The following is a 21,131-nucleotide window of genomic DNA, read 5'->3' as shown; positions in this document are numbered from 1 at the left end:
ATTCTCAACATGTATAAATTCACTGTATGTAGGAGCTTGAAGTCCCAAACTCAGGAGTTTGCAAACCAAGACAATTAGACATTTAAAGTAATTATCTGCAATGCTTATGTTTGTTGCTGTTTTTCCATTCCTCCTTCGGTACATTGTAAACTGTTTTAAGCTACAGCATTGGCTAGCTAAGATTCTTAGAGGGTATTAGTATTCTTTGTGGTGTTTTCCATTAGAAATGTGATGGAGCTAACAGCTCGACCCTGTGGATTGGCCTGGTACTGAAGAGCAGTTGAAAGTGGTCATTTGAGCTATAGCTCTGGAAGTGGGTGGAGGCGAGGGGCAGAGAAGAGTAGTAACATAGAGTGTTTAGCAGATTAAGTCTGGGGTCAAGGACATGTTGTGCAAATAAATGTGTGTGGTGATGGAAAGGCTGCCTGAGGCCAGGGAAGATGGGCGCTACCCCAGGGTTGTGTTTGGGGACATGGATTTTCTTTTTTAACTGTAAGAAGAATTTATGGGCAGTAAAACTTTGATAAGCTTAGAAAGTATACATAAAGAAAAATATTTATTCATAATCCTACTGTCTTAGGGTAATGTGACAATTTAACATTTAAAAAATATATTTACTTATAGTCATTTTTCTGTACATTTTAAAAAATAATTGAGTTTATACTCTAAAAATGATTTTGTATTCTGCGTTTTTTATTCCCTTGCTCAAAATTCTTTAGGGGCTACCTGTTGACATTAGTATTATATAAAGCTCAAAGTCTTGAGCTTATTAACTCTGGTTTTCTAGCTGATTCCCTCTTGCTCACTATAGTTCAGCTCCTTTGGCTTGCTTTCATCTTCTCACACATGCCCAGAGCTATTGCACATGCTGCCCATTGCATGTGTCATGTTCTTGGGCCACCTTTTTGTGTGGTTGAACCCTACTCATGCATCAGATTCAATCTTAAATGTCACTTCCTGAGGGAAGCTTTTCCTGATGACTCAGATTCACATCTCCTATCATATACTTTCATAGTTCCCTATACTCTTATAGTATTTATTGCAACCACACTTGTGTGTGTAGAATTAGAACGTTGTTCATGTATGTATTATATGTGGGTATTATTAGAATACATTTGGAGTGCAGGGTCTATGAGAGCAGGAATGGTTCACTTGTGTCCTAACCCCTAGTACAGTATTTGCTAGCTGCTCAGTAGTGTTGAGTATTTGTTGAATAAATGAGTGAATACATGAATGAATGAAATATTATAGGCAGCAGTCTGGTCCCTTTATACATAACATATTTATTAAAATATATACTTGGTAGTGAATGTCTGAAAGTCAGACAATGGATTCTTTTATCAGGGAGCTCATAACTGTATTAAATGTGCTTCTTGGAGGCACCGCTGTTCTTGACTAGGGCAAGTGAGGCTCAGGTTTACCTTGTCAGGCATCAGGGCTGGGAGATGGCTGCCATGGACAGTGCTCACTAACTGCTCCCTGTTGCTTTGGCATTAGGTAAGTAGAGTCAGTAACTTCCTCTTCCACAGGCTCACTAACTTCTCCCCTGTTCCTCTTTAGTCTATGTTCCAAGATCAGGCAACCCACAATATTGAAACTTCTGAGTGAGGATTCTCTTGGTAGTACTTGGTGGGGAGGTGGTTGGTGGGTTAGAGTTTGTTTTTCTTGCTGTAGCAGCAGGTCCTGAGTGGAGCTCCAAGCAACTGCCACTCCCACCCCCACATGCAAAATCATGTTCAGGTGGGGCTTTTCACCTTGTACTCTTGGCAGCGAAATGCCTAAGATAATAATAGCAGAGGGGGGAGGTTGAGTAGGCTGAAGTTATAGTGGCCCCGAGGTTCCCTGAACACAAAGGGTTGACTTCATCACCGAATTGGGGGAGGGAGAAATAGGGCCACCATGTTGCCAAATGCTTTCCAGCAGATACCACCCCTAGTGCACTCCCTGCTAGGAGCACTGCCAAATTTTAACTCTAGTTAGTCCTTTGAAAATGTAGTGTAGGGCCTTGCTGCTCCAGGTTTGGTCTGCAGACAACTAGCTTATAAAAATGAACAGTTTCAGGCTCAAGTCCAGATGTAGCGAATCAGAATTTTCATTAAAAATAACAAAATTGTGATTTGTACGGGCATCAACATTTGAAGCAAACTGGGTTAGGTTGTTACATAATGTATCGACTGAGTGGTTTCAAGTCAGGGACGCAAGCATTTGGAAACCTGAATCTTTTTTTTTTGTTTGTTTGTGTGTTTTTTGTTTTTTGAGACAGAGTCTCACTTTGTTGCCTGGGCTAGAGTGAGTGCCGTGGCGTCAGCCTAGCTCACAGCAACCTCAAACTCCTGGGCTTAAGCGATCCTCCTGCCTCAGCCTCCCGAGTAGCTGGGACTGCAGGTATGCGCCACCATGCCCAGCTAATTTTTTCTATATATATTTTTAGTTGTCCAGATAATTTTTATTTCTATTTTTAGTAGAGACGGGGTCTCGCTCAGGCTGGTCTCGAACTCCTGACCTTGAGCGATCCACCCGCCTGGGCCTCCCAGAGGGCTAGGATTACAGGTGTGAGCCACCGCGCCCGGCCTAGAAACCTGAATCTTAATCTTAGACATGATGTTTAAGATGTTTGATAGATTGAGTTTCTTCCTGAGAGTGTGAAAGAGTAGACCCTGCTTAGTATGTGGTCATGTAACAAGTTAGTGGCATAGTCATAACAGTACTTCTGTAGTGTTTTAACCTAGACTTTTTTGTTTCTGTTTAATTATTTAATTTGCCTGATTTTATATTTTATCTTAGAATAAAAAAAAAAACTTAGTCAAAACAGTCTTCTTGTGCCAATGGAAAAAACAAGAGTTTTCCATATTTGTATTTGTATATACATTTTGACTATTCTGTTACAAAACCTAATTTTAGCAAGTGGGGAAATAATGTTGGTTTATTTTCTTTCTTTCTATTGAACTTTTTGCCTGTCACACTTGTTTGACGGACCCAATGCTGACAGTTTTCTAAGACTTATTACTAAAACTTTACTAAATTTAACACAGTAAGTAAATCTTTTTTTTTTTTTTTGCTAGACTTAAATACAACCATTAGCATTGTCTGGCCTTTAGAAGGCATTTGTTATGTGCGGGCTTTAAGTTCAGTATAAATAGGACAGGGTCTGGGTTCCCTGCTCATCCTCTTGTCTGTTCACTTCTATCCAGAAGGTCTGGGTCTGGGGATGGGCATGGTGGCTTTGTATGCTGAGATAAACAGTAAGGCAAGGGATTTTATGCTTTTTGTTTTACTTCATCATTCTCTAGAGTAAGTATATAGCAGGGTTGTGCTATGTCATGTTATTTCCTCTATTTTAATGTTCCTCTCAAATCCAGGGACCAGTTGTTTTGGCAGACATTTATTTGGGACGCTAATCACCTGCTCTTCCACCTAAGGGAAGGCAATCTCTTTGAAGTCTCGTTTCTGTTATCCAGTAGCTAGTTCTGCATTTTACCTACTCCTAGTCTTTATTCCTTCAAGCAAAGAATAGTTTTATTTTGATATTTCCAGCTCTCCTATGCTTTGAACTGACTTTGGTATATTGGCGTCCTCAGTTGTTCAGTAATGAACGTTTGGGTTCTTCTTTCCTTTGGTAGATACTGGCCAGAATTACTCTTTTCCTAGGCTGCATCAGTTAATAAAGGACTCCTCAGTTTGTGTTTTCTCATAATTCACCAAATTTAGCATATTTAACTTGTTTTATTATTATCATTAAATACTTACTGAATGGCCACATTGTGCTTGGCGCTTTCCAGAACTGTGGGGATTACCTAGACAGAGTGCAGTGGTGTGTCTCAGGAGTTGTGGAAGAGCATTGGAATATAGTCTCTACCCTTGAGGGGTCCCTTTGTGACATAACGTAGAAAAGCTTCTTCCTTGTCCTCTCCGCACCCCAGTCCCCATGTCCCACAGAGCTTCTTGGGGTAGGGGGAAACATTGTTAAGAAAGGGATGAAAATAGTGAGTGTGCCTTAATTTCCCTTTGCCATCCTCCTCCCCCAATAGTTTGAACTTTACTTAGAGGCAATTTTTAAGAGGGAATTTCTTAAATAAGTATTATGAAAGTCAGCAAATTGTGGAAACAGTTTTTAATATCTGTGGTTAACATTCGACATTTCGGGACATTTTACCTGTTAGATTGAGTCTCAGCTGGTCACTTTGTTCTGCATCATGCACTCAGGAGCAGGGTACATTAATGACAATTTCATTGTAGACAGTGAAATTATCAAGTACCTCTCTAATCATTTGATGATCCTCTTTGAAGCATTAGTGACACAGCTTAAAGTCTTTTGTAGGGATATTTCTTCTTATATCTTATTGGGACTGGCTTTGAGGAATAGGCTGAATTCTGATTGTATAGTAAGCTTTCAATTTTTTTCTACTAATGGAGAAGGGAAACATTATAGGGAATGGAAAATTCAAATTGCAAAGCATTAAAAATAATTTTAAAACTGTGTCACTTTAAATAATATTTGCTATATTTCTGACCAAATAATATTTGCTGTATTTCTGATCAAATAATGTCTACCTCAGGTTAATGTTTTCATGATTTATTTTTGTATTATAAGGTACTATTTTATAAATCCCATAAATCATGGAAAGTAGTTTTAAGGAGTGAGCTTCAGGTTTTTAAATTTAAAGTCTATTCTTAATTTTCTTATTGCATATATACATTTTATACTATAAGATTCATATTGAGTTTATGCCATTAATAAGGACTCTAGCCCTTGAGTTCTTGAAGAAAATTTAGTACTTATAAAATTTGAGGACTAATCATTTTCAGTCTGTGTAAAACCTATAAACTTTATGACACACACAGGGAACATCTTCTTTTCTGCTTAGTTCCCCTAAAAATCTGCATCAGATCCATCCCCTGGGCCTAGTCAGTATTTATTGAGTGCCTGCTGTACACACAGGGCATTGTGCAAATGTTTGATTCATGCTCTGCCCTCCGGGGAAGGACTAGCCATTCCTTTTCAAAACTACAGGCACACCATGCATGTTTATACACCACCTGGATGCAGAAACCTTAGTTTGCAGATGGACTGCTTTTTAGGGAAGGAGTGGACACAAAAGTTCAACTTTAGAGAGGAAAACTAAGAGCAATTCCAAATTAACTGAAATCTTCTGTTTTGAAAAGGTTTCTTAATGAAACAAAAGCTAATTTTTGGAAAAAGCACAATAACCCAAACCAAATATAACCCATTAGAACGTTCATGTGAGATATTTGGGATTTGCAAAATTAGTTTTAATAATTTGGGAGAGACAATAAGTCTATTTCTACCTGTGCTGGATATTGCTTTTTCTACTGATCTAAAGTTAGAACCAGTAGTCTTAGGCTTAAATGCCAAGGCAAATATACAGATATGTATTCTCTACTTGGGTTAGCTTTATTTTTATGTTAGCCTTACCTCTAACAAGATAGCTCAAGTGGCAAAGTGAAATCCTTTGTTGTATCATAACAAGGACATTGTCAGAGTGAACTGAACTGTGAATTAGCCAAATAGCAACATTTTATCTTTTGTCTTGCTGGGCCTGATTTTTATGATAACTGTGAGCTTCCTAACAGTGTGATTTCAGAACCAGCTTGCAAGGTGGAGCTCCACCTGCTGCTGTTTGTGAGGGATAGCTCCACAAGCTCTCCATCCAGGATGTCTTTCCCACTAACATTCCCACTCATACTCCACCAGTAGAGACAGTCCTTTGGGTTAAGCCAGAGTTTATAGAAAGTCTCCATTTAAATGCAGCTAGGTTGGATGGGGGAGGAATGTGATGAGACAAATGTAAGATGAAGGTGTTAGGGAAAACCATAAGCAAGTGGCTCTTGGTCTGGAAATCACAGGCCCAGGAACAGATATCAGAGTTATATTAACGATTTTGTTGAAGTTTGTTTCCATTTTCTTAACTTTCTTTTTCTCTTCCACTCCTCACTGCTTAGAAGGGGATTTGAAAGTGTATATACAAGGAGTCTACTTAGATCCTTCTCTGACTGTCTTGCTCTCCGGTGGTGGTGTTGGAGGATAAGACAATATTTGTCATTTGTAATTATCTGTGCTGCATTTGTAAATCAAATTCTGCTGTACTTGATCTCTATATATTTCTTTCCAGATTTCTGCCCTTTGAGTCACTTATTTTTCTAACCTTATCATTTTATGCTTTGCGCAGTGGAAATTTGCTAATGATGTCACCCTAATATACTTAGAAATCAAAGTGTTCTGTTTTTTGATATTGCTTCTGTCTTTAATATTCGACCTCTACTTTGATGAAAATTAAATCTGATGATGTGGGAGCGTGACATATCATTTATTGAGGTGTTAGCTCGATGGATATTATATAAAGATAGAAATGTATCCTTATTAGTTGAAAAGGTTTCACTAAAACTAATTAGATAAATTGTTCTCAAACTTATGTTTCTGGTTAGAAAAGTACATTAAGGTGAATCCCTCTTAGCCCCCTTTAAAAAAAATCAGTAATCAGTTCCTTTGTCTGGGTCTACAATGAAATAATCACATTTTTCTGACCCAAACAAGTTTCTGTGACTCTTGTGTTCTGTAGGGCCCTTGTGTCTTCTGAAGAGTGACTGCTTTCTGTGTAACATACACAGAAAGTTTCCACCCACAGAGCCTTTCTTGCTGAGGAGGAGCCTTTCTTGCTAGTTTCCACCCACAGAGCCTTTCTTGCTGAGGAGGAGGTGTGATGTAGGAAAATTGTAAGGGCTTTTCAAACCCATTCGAATTGATGGCCCAGATGGTGAGGAAAATCCCTTGGGGAGCTAAAAATTGAATTGGTTATAGCAGATTTTTAGAATCTATAATTTGACTCTAATTCTGTTTAAGACCACTTTAGAGTTCCCATTCTTTTATTTATGCATCTGAGTTCCTTTTCCCAATTGATGGTGAGCTCCATGAGGGCAGTCTTGGGTTTATACACCACTGAAACCCCAGCACCTAGAAAGCAGTTCTTTGTAATGGTTAACATCAATGAAATGCTTTCTATGTGTCAGTTACTATACTAAACACTTTATGTATGCTATCTTATTTAATTATTACAACCTTAAGAGGAAAGTATTATAATTATCCTCATTTTATGGATGAGAAAACAGAGATTGATTAAGGCCCAAGTCACAAATACTTCAGAAGCAGTGGCGATAGAATTCAAACCCAGGCATTCTAGAGTGTCAGTTCTTACCCACTATATTGTACTGCTTCCTTATTAAATTTTTGCTTAATTTATAAATAAATATTTATCAAGCAAAAGAATGAATGGAGTAAATCTAAAATTAATTTTCTGAAATCACAGTGACGTTTTCTGTTTCCTTAGAATCAACGGTGCTCAGTGTAAGTGGTCAATCAGGATGTGTGCTGCTGCTTGTAAATCAAGAAGATACTGCCCCTGTTACAAATAGCCAGCATGGGGTGACAGTGTAGACTGTCACTGTGGAAATTTCTTCCTTATTCCTATCTGTCTTCAAACAAAAACCACCAGGAGCAATTTAACAGTGATACTTAAGTTATGAACTTCACACATATTGCTTAATTGTAATGACAAATTAATGTGGTATCATTTATGGAATGATACTATTATTTAAGTACAAATTTAAATGTAAATTTTTATCCCAGTTCTATAATAAGTGGTGTACTCTGGGAATCACTGAGTATTTTCAAGGGGACAGTGATTTAACTATAAGTAGAACCATTTGATTTGTCAAAGAAAAGATTAGAATATTTATTCAAAGAGTGGTAGTAAGGAAGTGACTTTGTAATGATGCTACATCCTAGTGGAGAGAACACTGGGCTGTGAGTCAGAATATCTGGAATTTAAACCTATGTCCATTTTAAATTTCTTTTGCGAGCTTAGCTAAGGCATTCCTGTTGTTAATACTGTTGCTATGGTATCAGAAGGTTTTATAAATATGCAGAAAATATAGTAACCTTCTTTGTACTTTTGTAATGATACAGTGTTCTTTTGGTAGACTTTTCCATCCACCACCAGTATTGTCTTTTATCAACTTATATCTGATCATATTACTCCCCTCCTTTATTCTTTTTCCTCCAGTTTTTATTGAGTGCTAGCTATACACCAGGAATTGTTGTAAGTCCTTTATGTACAATAACTCATTTTATTATCTCAATTGCCTTATTAGGAAGGCACTAATTTCACCATTTCACAGATGAGAAAACTGAGGCACACCCAAAGTAGCATAATAAGTGATGGAGCTCATAGCAATCGCAGACAGTCCAATCCCAGAACCCATACTGTCAGTTACTACTCTATATTGCCTGTCAATGAAATATTCATTTCTTGAAATTCATTCAGCAAAACATTTATGACCCCTTAATATGTGCCAATTACTGTGCTAGGGACTGAAGATTCAGAGGTGAAAAAGACGTAGGCTGTTGGGTTCAAGTGATCCCTCTCCAGCAGTGTGCTTGACTGGCGTGCTCTGCTGATGACCTTGCTGGTGATTTAATCGGGGGCCACTCCAGCCCCCTCCCATCACACAGAAACTCTCCCTAAGACTAGCCTGTGGCTTCAGGCCTCATATGAGACAGGACTTTCATGTGCTCCCCTTCCCCTTTCCTGTCAGAGCTATCTGTGTTACCATCCTCTTAGATTGCGTGAAGGTAGCTGTCTTACATTTGGGCAGGGAAGAACCAGTAAGAGCATGTCCTTTGCAGTTGCTGCTTGGGTTCCTCGCCTCCACCTGTACCACTGAGTAGCTGCATGGCCTCTCGGTGAGTCATTTTCCTCTTCAGCAGTTGAGGTAATTGCAGTACCTGCCTCATAGGATTGTTGGGAGGAGTGTAAAAGTGCAGTGTTAGTAAGGCACTTGGTGGTTGGCATACAGTAAATACTCAAGGAGGTGACAGCAAATGTGTATGTGTCATGGTACACGATCAGGTATATCTGTATAGGCATGTATAATTTATGTAATGTACATGTACACACACACTTGTATATAGTAGTTTTGTTTAGATAGATTGACTTGAAACCTGTATTTCCCTCTCTGTGCTAAGTATACAGCTCATTTTAAATTGCTTTCCTGTAATAAAAATGTTGCCATATGAGATGGATAATTTTCACACAGAAGCTTTTTTTTTTTTTTAAATGTCTTCCTTGGTTTTAAAAATGTAATTGGTGTGATTATGGAGGTTGTGGTAGGATGGACAGGCTAGACTCCAGATCACTGAGGTGTCTGAGTGTTGTGAGCACATTGGGCTTCCATTACAACTGGGTGACATTTGATGTGTGGGTATCTTACTAATTTATGGATCTACAGAAGCTAAAAATGGCATCTTTCTTCATTGACAAGAATTATTTGAAAAGAATGTGGAGATTCTCATTTTATTGTTTATCTGGAATGGGGACAGAACATTTTTTCTAAGCTTCAGTTTTCTTTTATCTTGTGATTTTAATCATTTTTTGGCTTTCCCTTCCCTTCCTTATTCCTTGGTACATTGTAGGATCTCATCCTACAGAAGTTCAAAAACAGGGCCAGAAACTTGATGCTGGGATGTTTGGGAAGGATCATTGCATGGTATGACAAGAATTTGAGTTCCTTCCTTTTTAATATTATGGTTTTACTGACCCTTTTCTTTTCCTGAGGATTGTGCAGAACAGCAGAAAATGAAATTGCCTTGATTTTCATTGGTGTCTTTCCATAGCTGAGTTAAAAGATGAATGTGTGTTGGGTGTGGTGCAGGCATGTAGTGTTGGCATAGGAAAGGTATAGTGAGAACAAAGAATCATCTTCAAGGATTGTGTTAGTGGTATATTCTTATATTCTAAGCTTCTAACAGAAGGAGACAGTTAGGATACCTCTGCATCTATACCCAGTTTTGGAGTGAGGAATTTTGATACGGAGCTACTGTATCCCTTTTCACCAGATCACTATTTCCCATGGGCCACACATCAGAGTTTAATTTTTCCTTTTTGGACTTTTTAAAAAACAACAGAGGTATAATAGACATATGATAAACTGGACATATTTAAATTGTACAGTATAGTTTGATAAATTTAGGACATACGCATGTAAACCCTTGAAACCATGCTCACAATCAAGATAGTGAACCTATCTACCACTCCCAAAATATTCCTACCAGTTCCACCCTCTACCCTTAGGAGTTTTCTAGTGCCCCCTTTAATCCTTCCCTCTGTCTCCCTTCCTCCCTGTACCCAACCATCCTGTCCCATCAGTTTTCTATCTCTATATACTAATTTGGATTTCCTAGAATTTTTTTCTTTGTTTTTGAGACAGCGTCTCACTCTGTCACCCTGGTTAGAGTATGGTGGTGTCATCATAGCTCGCTGAAACCTCAAACTCCTGGGCTCAAGTGATCCTCTTTCTTCAGCCTTCTGAGTAGCTGGGACTACAGGCATGAGCCACCATGCCTGACTAATTTTTTCCAATTTTTGGTAGAGTCGCGGTCTCACTCTTGCTTAGGCTGGTCTCAAACTCCTGGCCTCAAGCAATCTTCCTGCCTCAGCCTCCCAGGGTGCTAGGATTGCAGGTGTGAGCCATTGCGCCTGGCCTATTTCCTAGAATTTCATATATGTAAATGGAATCACACAGTATGTACTCACTTTTGTCTGGAGTCTTTCACTCATCATAATTATTTTGAGATTCATCTATGTTACAACATGCATCTACAATTCATTCCTTTTTATTGCTTAGTAGTAGTATGGAGATACCACCATTTGTTTAAATATTTACTATTGGTGGGCATTTGGGTTGTTTTCAGTTTTTAGTTATAAATAAAATTACTATGAATATTTGTGATCTAATCTTTTTACGAACATATGATTTCATTCTCTTGTATAAATATCTGGGAATAGAATGGCTGCATCAAATAATAGATTTTCAAGAACAGTTTTCCAAATTGGTTGTACTATTTTACATTCCTACCTGCAGTGGATGGGAAATCTGTGTTTGACATCCTCACCAACACTTGGTATAGTCAGTCTTTTTAATTTGAGCCATTCTAAGACGTGTGTAATGGTATCTTACTGTGGTTTTGTAATAATTTGCATGTCACAAGTGAGACTGAGCATCTTGTGTTTATTTACCATCCATAAGATCTCTATCACAGTTACTCAATGCTGCCATTTTTAAGTGAAAGCAGCCATAGATAGACAATAAGTTAATGAATGGATGTGGCAGTGTTCTAGTAAAATTTTATTTACCAAAACAAACAACAACAATACAAAACCTGGCAGCAGGTTGTATTTGGTCTTTGGATTGTGGTTTGCCAATCCCTGACATAGAAGATTATGTCCCCTGTGAAAGAAAATAGCTTTACTTCTTCCTTTCCAATGTGGATTTTAAAAATTTCTTTTGCATGACTAGTTGCAGTGGCTAGTATAGAAATTGTGAGAACAGATATCCTTGTCTTATTTCTGACCTTAGGGAAACGTATTCGGTCCTTCTCCATTAATTATAATCTTAGCTATAAGGTTGTAGATGCTGTTTATCACATTAGGAAATCCCCTCTATTCCGAATTTTGGTTTAATTAAACCAGCTTTTGGTTTATTGATTTTTCTCTATTACTTTTCTGTTGTTCCCTTCTATTCCAAAAATTTTATCAGGAATGAATATTAGATTTTGTCAAGTGCTTTTTCTGCATCAATTGAGAATATTATATGGTTTTTTTTAAATGATAAATTATATTGACTGACTTTCAAATATTAAACCAACCTTGCATCCCTGGGATAAACCTCATTTGGTTTTTTTTAATGGTTGACTTGATAAAATTTTGTTTGGAATTTTTCATCTATGTTCGTAAGGGATATTGGTCTATGGCTTCCTTTTCTTGTAATGTCTTTGGTTTTGATATCAGGATAATGCTGGCCTCATAGAATATGGTGGGGAAATATTTCCTTCTTTTTACTTTTCTGGAAGAATTTGTTTAGAACTGGTATTATTTTCTTCCTTAAATGTTAGGTAGAATCTACCAGTAAAACTATCTGGGCCTGGAGTTTTCCTTGTGGGGAGGCTTTTAACTACGAATTCTTTTTTTGCCCATAGACGTAAGGCTATTCAGGTTACTTATTTCTTCTTGAGTAAGCTTTGGTAGTTGTGTCTTTCAAGGAATTTGTTTGTTTCATCAAAGTTGTCAAATTTATAGACATAAAGTTGTTTATAGTATTTTCTCATTATTCTTTTAGTATCTGTATAGTTGCAGTAATGTTACCTCTCTTATTCCTGATATTGTTAATTTGTGTCTTTTCTCTCTTGTTCCTGATCAGTCTAGGTTTATTAATTTTTTTATCTTTTCAAGAAACCAGCTTTTGATTTTGTTTTTTTCTATTTTTCTGTTTTTTTATCTCATGATTTCTGCTTTCATCTTTATTATTTCCTTTATTCTGCTTACTTCAGGTATAATTTGTTCTTTGTCCAATTTCATAAGGTAGAAGCAGAGGTCACTGATTTCATACCTTTTTTCTTTTCTAATATAGGCCTTTATTACTAGAGAGTTCACCCTGATTACTACTTTAGTGGCATACCCTAAATTCTGATGTCATGTTCTCATTTTCATTCATTTCATTTCATTTCATTTCTTCTTTGATCTGTGGGTTATTGAAAAATATGTTAATTTCCAAATATTAGGGAGTTTTTTTTAGATACCTTCTGTTAATGATTTCTATTTAAATTTCATATGGTCAGACAGCAGACTTTGCATGCTTTTAAAATGTACTTTGATTTGTTTTGTGGCCTAGAATATGGTCTATTTTGGTAAATGTTCCATGTGCACTTGGGAACGATGTATATTCTGCTTTCTTTGGGTGAAGTGTTCTATAAATGTCAACTAGGTCAAGTTAATTGATAGTATTTTTAAAAAAATCAATCAATCTATCAGTCTATCTATCTGTCTATTTATATTTTTGAGACAGAGTCTTGCTCTGTTGCCCAGGCTAAAGTGCAGTGGCGTCGTAATAGCCCACTGCAACCTCAAACTCCGAGACTCAAGCAATCCTCCCTCAGCCTCCTGAGTAGCTGGGACTATAGGCATTCACCACCATGCCTGGCTAATTTTTTCTATTTTTAGTAGAGACAGGAGTCTCACTCTTGCTCAGACACATCTCAAACTCCTGACCTCAATCGATCCTCCCACCTTGACCTCCCAGAGTGCTAGGATTACAGGCAAAAATCTATATTCTTACTAATTTTCTATTTGTCCTCTTAGTTATTGAGAGAAGTGTTGAAACCACCAACAGAAAACTGGATTTGTCTATTTCTCCTTGCAGTTAATTTGTCAGTTTTTGCATAATATATTTTGAAGCTCTATTATTAGGTGTTAAATATTTGCGATTTTTCTGTCCTCTTGGTGAATTGGGCCCTTTATTATTTAAAGATTTATCGTTTAAATTTATTTTTATGAAATGTCCCTTGTCATGAAGTGAACTTCTTTATCCCTGGTGATATTCTTTGCTCCGAAATTTACTTTGATACTAATATAGCTAATCCACTTTTCTTTCTTTTTTTCCTCTTTTTTTTTTTTGAGACAGAGTCTTGCTCTGTAGCCCGAGCTAGAGTGCAGTGGCATCAGCATAGCTCACTGCCACCTCAAACTCCTGGGCTCAAACAATTCTCCTGCCTCAGCCTCCTGGGTAGCTGGGACTATAAGTATGTGCCAGCACACCCAGCTAATTTTTTGTAGAGATGGGGTCTTGCTCTTGCTTAGGCTGATCTCAAACTCCTGGCCTCAAGCAATCCTCCCACCTCAGCCTCTCAAAGTTCTAGGATTACAGGTGTAAGTTACCATGCCTGGCCCCTCCACTTTCCTTTTGACTAGTGTTAACATAGTATGTCTTTTTCTATCCTTTTAGTTTTAAGCTATTTGTGTCTTTATTTTTAAAGTTGCCTTGCTTTTTTAAAAGAAAATCTAATCTGACAATCTCTTCCTTTCATTTTGGATTAGACCATTTACATTTAATGTGATTATTGATATAGTTAGGTTTAAGTCTTTTCTCTTGCTGTTTGTTTTGTCTCATCGGTTCTTTGTTCCCCTTTTTCTCTTTTTATGCTCCTTTTTGGATTGAGTATTTCTTATTCTATTTTGCCTTTTTTGTTGTTTTATTAGCTATAGCTCATGATTTTCACACATTTAAAGAGTAATGATTAAGTATTTTGTAGAATGTCCTCAATATGAGTTTGTCTGTTTTCTTATGATTAGATTTGGGTTATAGATTGGAGGAGAGGATGGATACCACAAGGTATAGTGCCCTTCTCATCATATTATATCAAAAGGTACATAATGTCAACATGACTGGTAATGCTACATTGATAACTAGGTTTAGGTAGTGTCTGCCATGTTTCTCCACTGAAAAGTTACTGTGTTTCCCTTTCCCTTTCTATTTGTTAGAAGTCTAGCCCACACTCAAGGGGAGGGGAATTAAGTTTCACCTCCTGATGGGAGAAGAATCAAAGAATTTGTGGATGTCTGTTAAAACTACCACAGTAATTATTAAGCAATTAATACTTGATGGATCAGATATTATGGGACTATTTGAATATTCTATTTCTTCTTAAAGTTTTCCCACTAATTTGGCAATCATTAGTGGATCTTGCCTACAGCAATTATTACTGTGTTGTTCTAATGGTGATTTTCTATTTTCATTATTCTTTCTACATTTATTGTAATTCTTCTATAAAGAAAATTTGTCCTATATCTCCCATGTATTTGCTTATTATTTATTTATATCAGTATGGATTCATAGATATTTATTCTTTGTATTATAATCTGAGAGTATCATAATCTATTTTTTTTTTTTTTTTTTGCTCAAAATCTTCCAGCTTTGGGCACTGGAAGCTCTTTCAGATGGTTCCTGGTCCTTTGATATTTTTGTTCTTGTTTGTTTGTTTTTTAGCATTTCCTTATTATCTGACAGTACAAGATGCTCCAGGCTTGTCTTGTGTTTTCCGTGTTCTAGCATCAGCCATTTCTCCAGAGCCCCCTGGTTCCCTTTACTGGAGAATGGTATTTAGGAAACAAGACCTAGATACCAGGTATGTTCTTTGATAATAAGGTATCCACTGCTTCTAGGCTGTCTTGGTGGACAGGACTAGGAGATGTATGTATTTATACTAACCTGTGTATACACACGTCTATATTTATTTCTCTATTTGTATATATATTAAAATAAATGTTAGTTTATACTGGTATCTCTGGCTTTAACCCAGCACTACAGAGTTAATTCTGGTCTTTCCCCCTTGCATATTCATAACTTCTTTCTCTGACAGTGAGAAACGTGGCTGTCATTATCTGTAATATATTTATAGTTATTTGTTCCACCCTTGTATTACATGTGAAGTATTTTCAGAATTGCTGACCGACACCACTCTGAGAAACAAAATTTATCAACTAGAGTTCAATGTTTGTGTAACATTCTTTTGTTGTCAGCCTTGTCATTTCTAGTCAGAACACTGTTTTCCAAAGTTGTTTATGTCAAATCCTTTCCCCCACCCACTTGAGTGAGGTCATGTCATTTGTAATACAGATAGTTTCATTTGTCATGGTCTGCATTCCATCCTGGTTCTCTGGACATCCTGGCTGATTTTTAAAACAATTTTCCTGTAGTAAAGTTTACTCTTTGTGGTGTACAGTTCTAACAATTTTGACAAATGCTTAGAGTCACATATTTACCATCACAGTGCCATTCCCCAACAACTCCATTATGTAACTCCTTTGTAGTCAACTCCTACCCCTGGCCTCTTTTTAAAATGGAGTTATTTATTAAAATAAATTATTTCATGGATCCTGATAGTGTATTTTGTTATGGAAACAAACCAATAGGAAAATGCTAAAATCATTTTTCATAGTGGATTTTAACATGAAAAATATGTAGCGTAGGCATGACTGGAATCATTAAGCTTTTTAGGTTGAAATCAGCAGTAAGGAAATCAAGGTAAGAAGACAATTGCTTTGTTTTCATTTTTGTCTCAGAATGATAGTGTTTGATGTGGCTTCCCAGAGAATACTTTCCTCTCAAAATAGGTGTCTCTGATTTTCCTATCCATAGTAGAGCAATTGAAAACCATTGAATGGTAGTTAACCAGTTAAAAAGAAATCAAAGATTACTTGTTAGGATAACTGTCCAAACCAACCTGCCGTTCTTAATATTTCAAGCAGCTTTTGCACTGTAATGACGTAGCCTAGCTGACTGTTAGTCTATTTTCTGCTTGCTTTTCTCTATATACTTTTTTATACTTTTGTCACTCTCTCCCTTTGCCTGTGTTCATTTATATGTTGATGTATTCAATAAACTTTATATATTTAGTCCTATTGTGCATGTGGCACTGAACTATATATTTTACTCATATATTGGCCTGTTTTCTTGTCTCCTTAAATTAGCTTTAATATAAAATTAAAATACTGAGCTCACTTTGGCAGCACATATACTAAAATTGGAAGGATACAGAGAAGATTAGCATGGCCCCTGCGCAAGGATGACATGCAAATTTGTGAAGCATTCCATAAAAAAAAAAAAAAGAAAAAAATTAAAATACTTTTTAGTATTCTATTTATTGACTATATATTGTCAATATATAAATGTTTAATGACTACATATATTCATTTAGATCTTAATTTAAAATATAAGTTAATTGAATATTTTATTCTTCATTGAGATGAGAAAAAGTCAAATTGCTTTTTATGTGAATGTATGACTCAGTGATCATCAATAGAAAAAGATTTTTCTACCCCTGTATTAGAGAAATACTTGGTAGTTTCTAATCTGTTCTACCTCAGATGAGACTGCACTCAAACTAATGTGAACATATGAGAATACAAATTTTTTGTAAACACCACCCTCTCCACTTTCCCCACCCCCAGCGTCTCAGTTACCATTGGAATATTTTGTAGCATATTTATTTTTCTTTTAACATGTTAAACCGAAAGCCCATGTTTTGTAGCTTGACTATGTTTTCTCTTGTTGGTGTGTCAGTGGAATAAAACTAAAATAAAACAAACAAATAATTGGTCCCTATCTTCTATACAGTGGTCTTTGGTATGCGAAATTACCTTATATTTTTAAGTTTAGGGTCCTTGAATTGGCTCACTCATTCAGATTCCAAAGTAGAATGATAATTCCTACACCGTCTTTCACAGTAACAGCTATGGCTATGTCTACATACCTCTGAAGGGTACAAAGATGGAGCGAGCCCTAGAAAGGATAACTGGATGGGATTATTGCAGTGTATCTGCAGTTGGAATGCAGATGTAAGTTTGAATTATTCTCTATAGCATATGAGGGCACACACTCCTCTCTTGAGTGGAGATTAAGATCTGAATGAATATATGTATTCATTATATATTATGTATACCAACAATATATAGTCAATAAATTTAATTAATACTAAAAAGTATTTTAATTTTATATTAAAGCTAATTTAAGGAGACAAGAACATAGGCTAATATAAGATTAAAATCTATAGTTTAGTGCCACATATACAATAGGACTAATTCTAATTAGTCCTATTCATTTCAAAATCCATAATCACATGCAAATAGTGTTTATAGGACTGGGCTCACACAGAAAGTAGCTTCATGCCAAGATCTTATTGATAATGTATTTATAGATGAGGTATTTTACAGAATAAGAATATGCCTTGACACGTGTTCTGTGTTTAGTCATACACGTTTGTCATGCCTCAGTACCTCTAAGATGGGTCTCATGGCAACAGACAGGAGAATTTTATGTGTTTATCTGTGCTTTAGAACCAAGAATATTTTACAGTTGGTCTGATTGGTCTGCAGTTAAAAAAAGTGACAGTGCCAGTTTCATGCAAAGATGGTGGTCCCCTCTCTACCAGGCATTTGTATAATTTGAATTACTTATTTCAGTGTAGAGCTAAGCTCATGGTGAGTCCAGGGGAGTGCTATACAGTTCTGTTTCCATTGCAAGAAGAAACTGGGAAATCATTGCATCATCACAATAGAAGTGGTACCATTATTTGGGTCATTATTTCCTTTCCTCCCTTCTTTACCCTCTGACTTCCCGCTGCCTTCACCCTCCCCTCCCTCTTCCTTACTGCTCCCCTGTCCTCTACCACTAGTTGAGGATATTTTATCCATATTTTTACTTGGTGGTTTGATGCTGGAAAAGCACATAAGACCCAGCCATCCCCTTTTCTCCTTTTGTCTTCTCCCATTAGCTTCTATTAACATTGCAGTAATTTTTTCCCCATGATAACCTTGGACTTTACACTTAGGCTCTGTAAACCCATGGATTAGAGACAGCAAAGGGGATGGGTAACAGTTCTTCCGGGGTAGTTATTTCTTTAAATTCTTCTATCTAAGGTAACTACTAGATGAAATTTCACCCTGATGTTATCTGACTGGATTAATCAGATTTGTGGTCAAGGAATCTTTGATGGTTTGGGTTTGGAGATGATAGAATCAAGTAGAAACACAAGGTAGTATACTCAAAGAAGTAGCATCTTATCTAATGTCTTCCTGCTAGCTTGACACTGGAGTATTAGCATGATATTGCTCTGACTCTGTTTTTAGGGTTGTCACTGAAAGAGTTCTTCATAGAGCATTTGTGCAGTGAAATTATATAGATTTTTCTTCTAAGAAGTACCATAGCCAGAGTATTAGTATCCAGGGTTCTCCAGAGAAACAGAACTATTAGGAGATAGGTAAAAAGATAGAGATTTATTATAAGGAATTGGCTATGTGATTATGAAGGCTGATGAGTTCAGAATCACATGTGGATTGGCGGCCCGGGGACCCAGGAGAGCTGAAGACACAGGTGAAGCCTGAGGTCAGTCTGCTGGAGAAATTCCCTCTTCTGTGGGGAGGCCAGTCTTTTTGTTTTGTTCAACTGATTGGATGAGGCCCACCTACACTGTAGGGCACAAACTGCTTTACCCAGAGTTCACCAATTTCAATGTTAATCTCATCTACAAACATCCTCTAAGTTGACACACACAATATAAACATCACAGCTAGGTTTATGTGGAATTCTATGATATTTGGATGGGTCTTTTTGTACTTGATTTTTAAGGGTCTGTTTGGTTTGTATCCATTTAGTTTGGCCTAGGTTACAATGGGCAAGTATAATCAGGACTTCAGGTGGCTGTGTTCTTGTCAGAACCCATATTGGACTGATTTACAATATATTCTTTGCTGTGTGTGTAGGTGAGTGGATCTGGAAAGTATTATGTGTTCTTCCTACCCCTCTGCTTCTTCTCAAATTCCTTAAAAAATTGGATAAGGAACTGAGACATTGTTGCAACAATGCTATTTTTGGGGATATTTTCTTTTCTAAGATGGATTCTGCTAAGCAAGCCTACAGAAGTGGCAGTGTTGTAAAGAATAAACATGTAGCTGTTTTCCATGAGAAAGCCTGCATATTTCCACTTTATATTTAGACCCGAGCCCCAGTGGCCAGGGCAGTCCCACAGTGGTGCATGCTGACGCGCACACACCCTGCTTGGGTTCTGGTCAGGGAAACGTTTCTTTCGAGCAGGAGACAAACTGGACAGAATGCCAGAAGGCTAAATATAGCTCTGTAGAGAGCCAGACATGCATAAACTGTTTTTTAGTGAACAACACATGTAACTTAGAGTGAAAACACTTTCTGAAGGAACTTCTTTTCCCTCTTGGTTTGTAGTAATGGATATAAACCCAAATTAATTTAATTTCTCATGGAAAGCTAAGACAGCCATTGATTTTTCTCTTTTCGCTCTGCACATGAATGATAATAGCCATTGTTAAAGTTAGCCTCTTATCCTCGCATAGCCCAGTATTCCGTTTATGAGTCAACAGGCCTGTTCTTCTGTTCAGATGAGTTTGTTTCCACAGGAAAGAAAGACAGGTCGTTTGCTCACTGAGACCTTGATCTGTCTGGATGTAGGTTGAATGGTCACTTTTGGAATTTAGTTTTTCACGGACCCTCACTCTGTTCAGGATGCTTGCACGCTAGTATGCTAAAGCTCTTAGAAAAATCAATACAAGTAAGCCAACCTCTATTGAATCAGGAAATTTGTGGGCTAGGACAACATTACTTCAACATGTGTTATGGCTTAAATATATTTTTTACTATAATATTTTATGTTATTAGTTCTTTTTACCTGAGGCTGTAGATGCATTTTATAGCTAATAATTCTTCAGAATAGGAAGGCAGGCATCATCCCCACGCCCAGCAAGACTGTGTTTCTGCGCACACAGCTCCAGATACTGGGTCTGGCCCTCAGAGTCTGTGCCTTGGTTGGGCTCCCGAAGTGGGGCTGCGCATAAGATCACCCTGGAAGCTTGGGGAAAGATACAGATCCAGACCTTTCCCAGCCTGCTGAATTGGAATCTGGGGTGCATGCACACTGGGGGATGAGGAGGCGGGTTGGGAAATGACATTTTAAACAAGCAAAGTGCTTGTCAACAGACGACATTAGATCCCCGGACCCTGGCGTGATTTCTGGAAGATCTCTTAAAACTGAAATAAGAAACTTGCAGTTGTTGACCACAGCTGCTAAAATTGTTCCAGGTCAGGAAAGGGAAGGGGAAGCAAAGAACACAGTGGTTCCAGAGAAGCATCTGAGGAGCCTGGTGATTTAGGAAGGCCATTGTGAACGCCAGCGAGTCAGCGTTTCCTCTCCTGCCTTATCATTCCCATCTGCCAGCTCCCTCCACTCTGCCTTAACTCAGTTCCACATCTTCCCTGGAAGGAAGCGATGGCTGTGTTGAAGATGACAGTGCCAGCTGCAAGTCATATCAGAGGCCTTTTTTCAGGCCACTTCCCTTGCAGAGTCATCTAAGAAAGGATTTCCCTCAAACAATGGGATCTCAGTTTGGGCTTCAGGGTCTGACTCATGTCTTCCTTTTAGTTTCAGATCCTCTTCACACCTATTTGTTGTTGTGTCTTTTAGTTCTGAGTAGATTTTAATATTATGTTTCTTCTTATAGATAAAGCAGGAAGTAGGGACTAGGAGTCAGAACTCCTGGCTTCTGGTTTTTACTTGTGCTTGTAGCCATTAACTGCTCTCGGATCCCATCCCTGTCTGGGAAATGAGAATGAGTGTAGTCATCCTCACCTACGTCGATGTGTGCTGGGATGCTGAGATAGTGTTCAGAATGAGATGTGAGACAGCCCAGACGACATTCAGT

The 21,131-nt window shown here is 37.5% G+C and overlaps 1 protein-coding gene and 1 non-coding gene across 2 annotated transcripts in view; both read left to right on the top strand.

Annotated features, from left to right (window-relative positions):
* JAM3 (junctional adhesion molecule 3) overlaps positions 1-21,131 on the top strand; it is a 65,618-nt gene that overhangs the window by 16,023 nt on the left and 28,464 nt on the right. The window lies entirely within an intron of this gene.
* LOC123643057 lies at positions 16,400-16,506 on the top strand. The gene has a single exon (XR_006736633.1). It is a non-coding gene; the product is annotated as a U6 spliceosomal RNA (small nuclear RNA).

Source organism: Lemur catta, chromosome 7 (genome assembly GCF_020740605.2).
Source record: "Lemur catta isolate mLemCat1 chromosome 7, mLemCat1.pri, whole genome shotgun sequence".
Classification (NCBI taxonomy): Eukaryota; Metazoa; Chordata; class Mammalia; order Primates; family Lemuridae; genus Lemur; species Lemur catta.
Note: the sequence above shows the minus strand (reverse complement) of the source record. Positions and strands in the feature narration are given on the sequence as shown.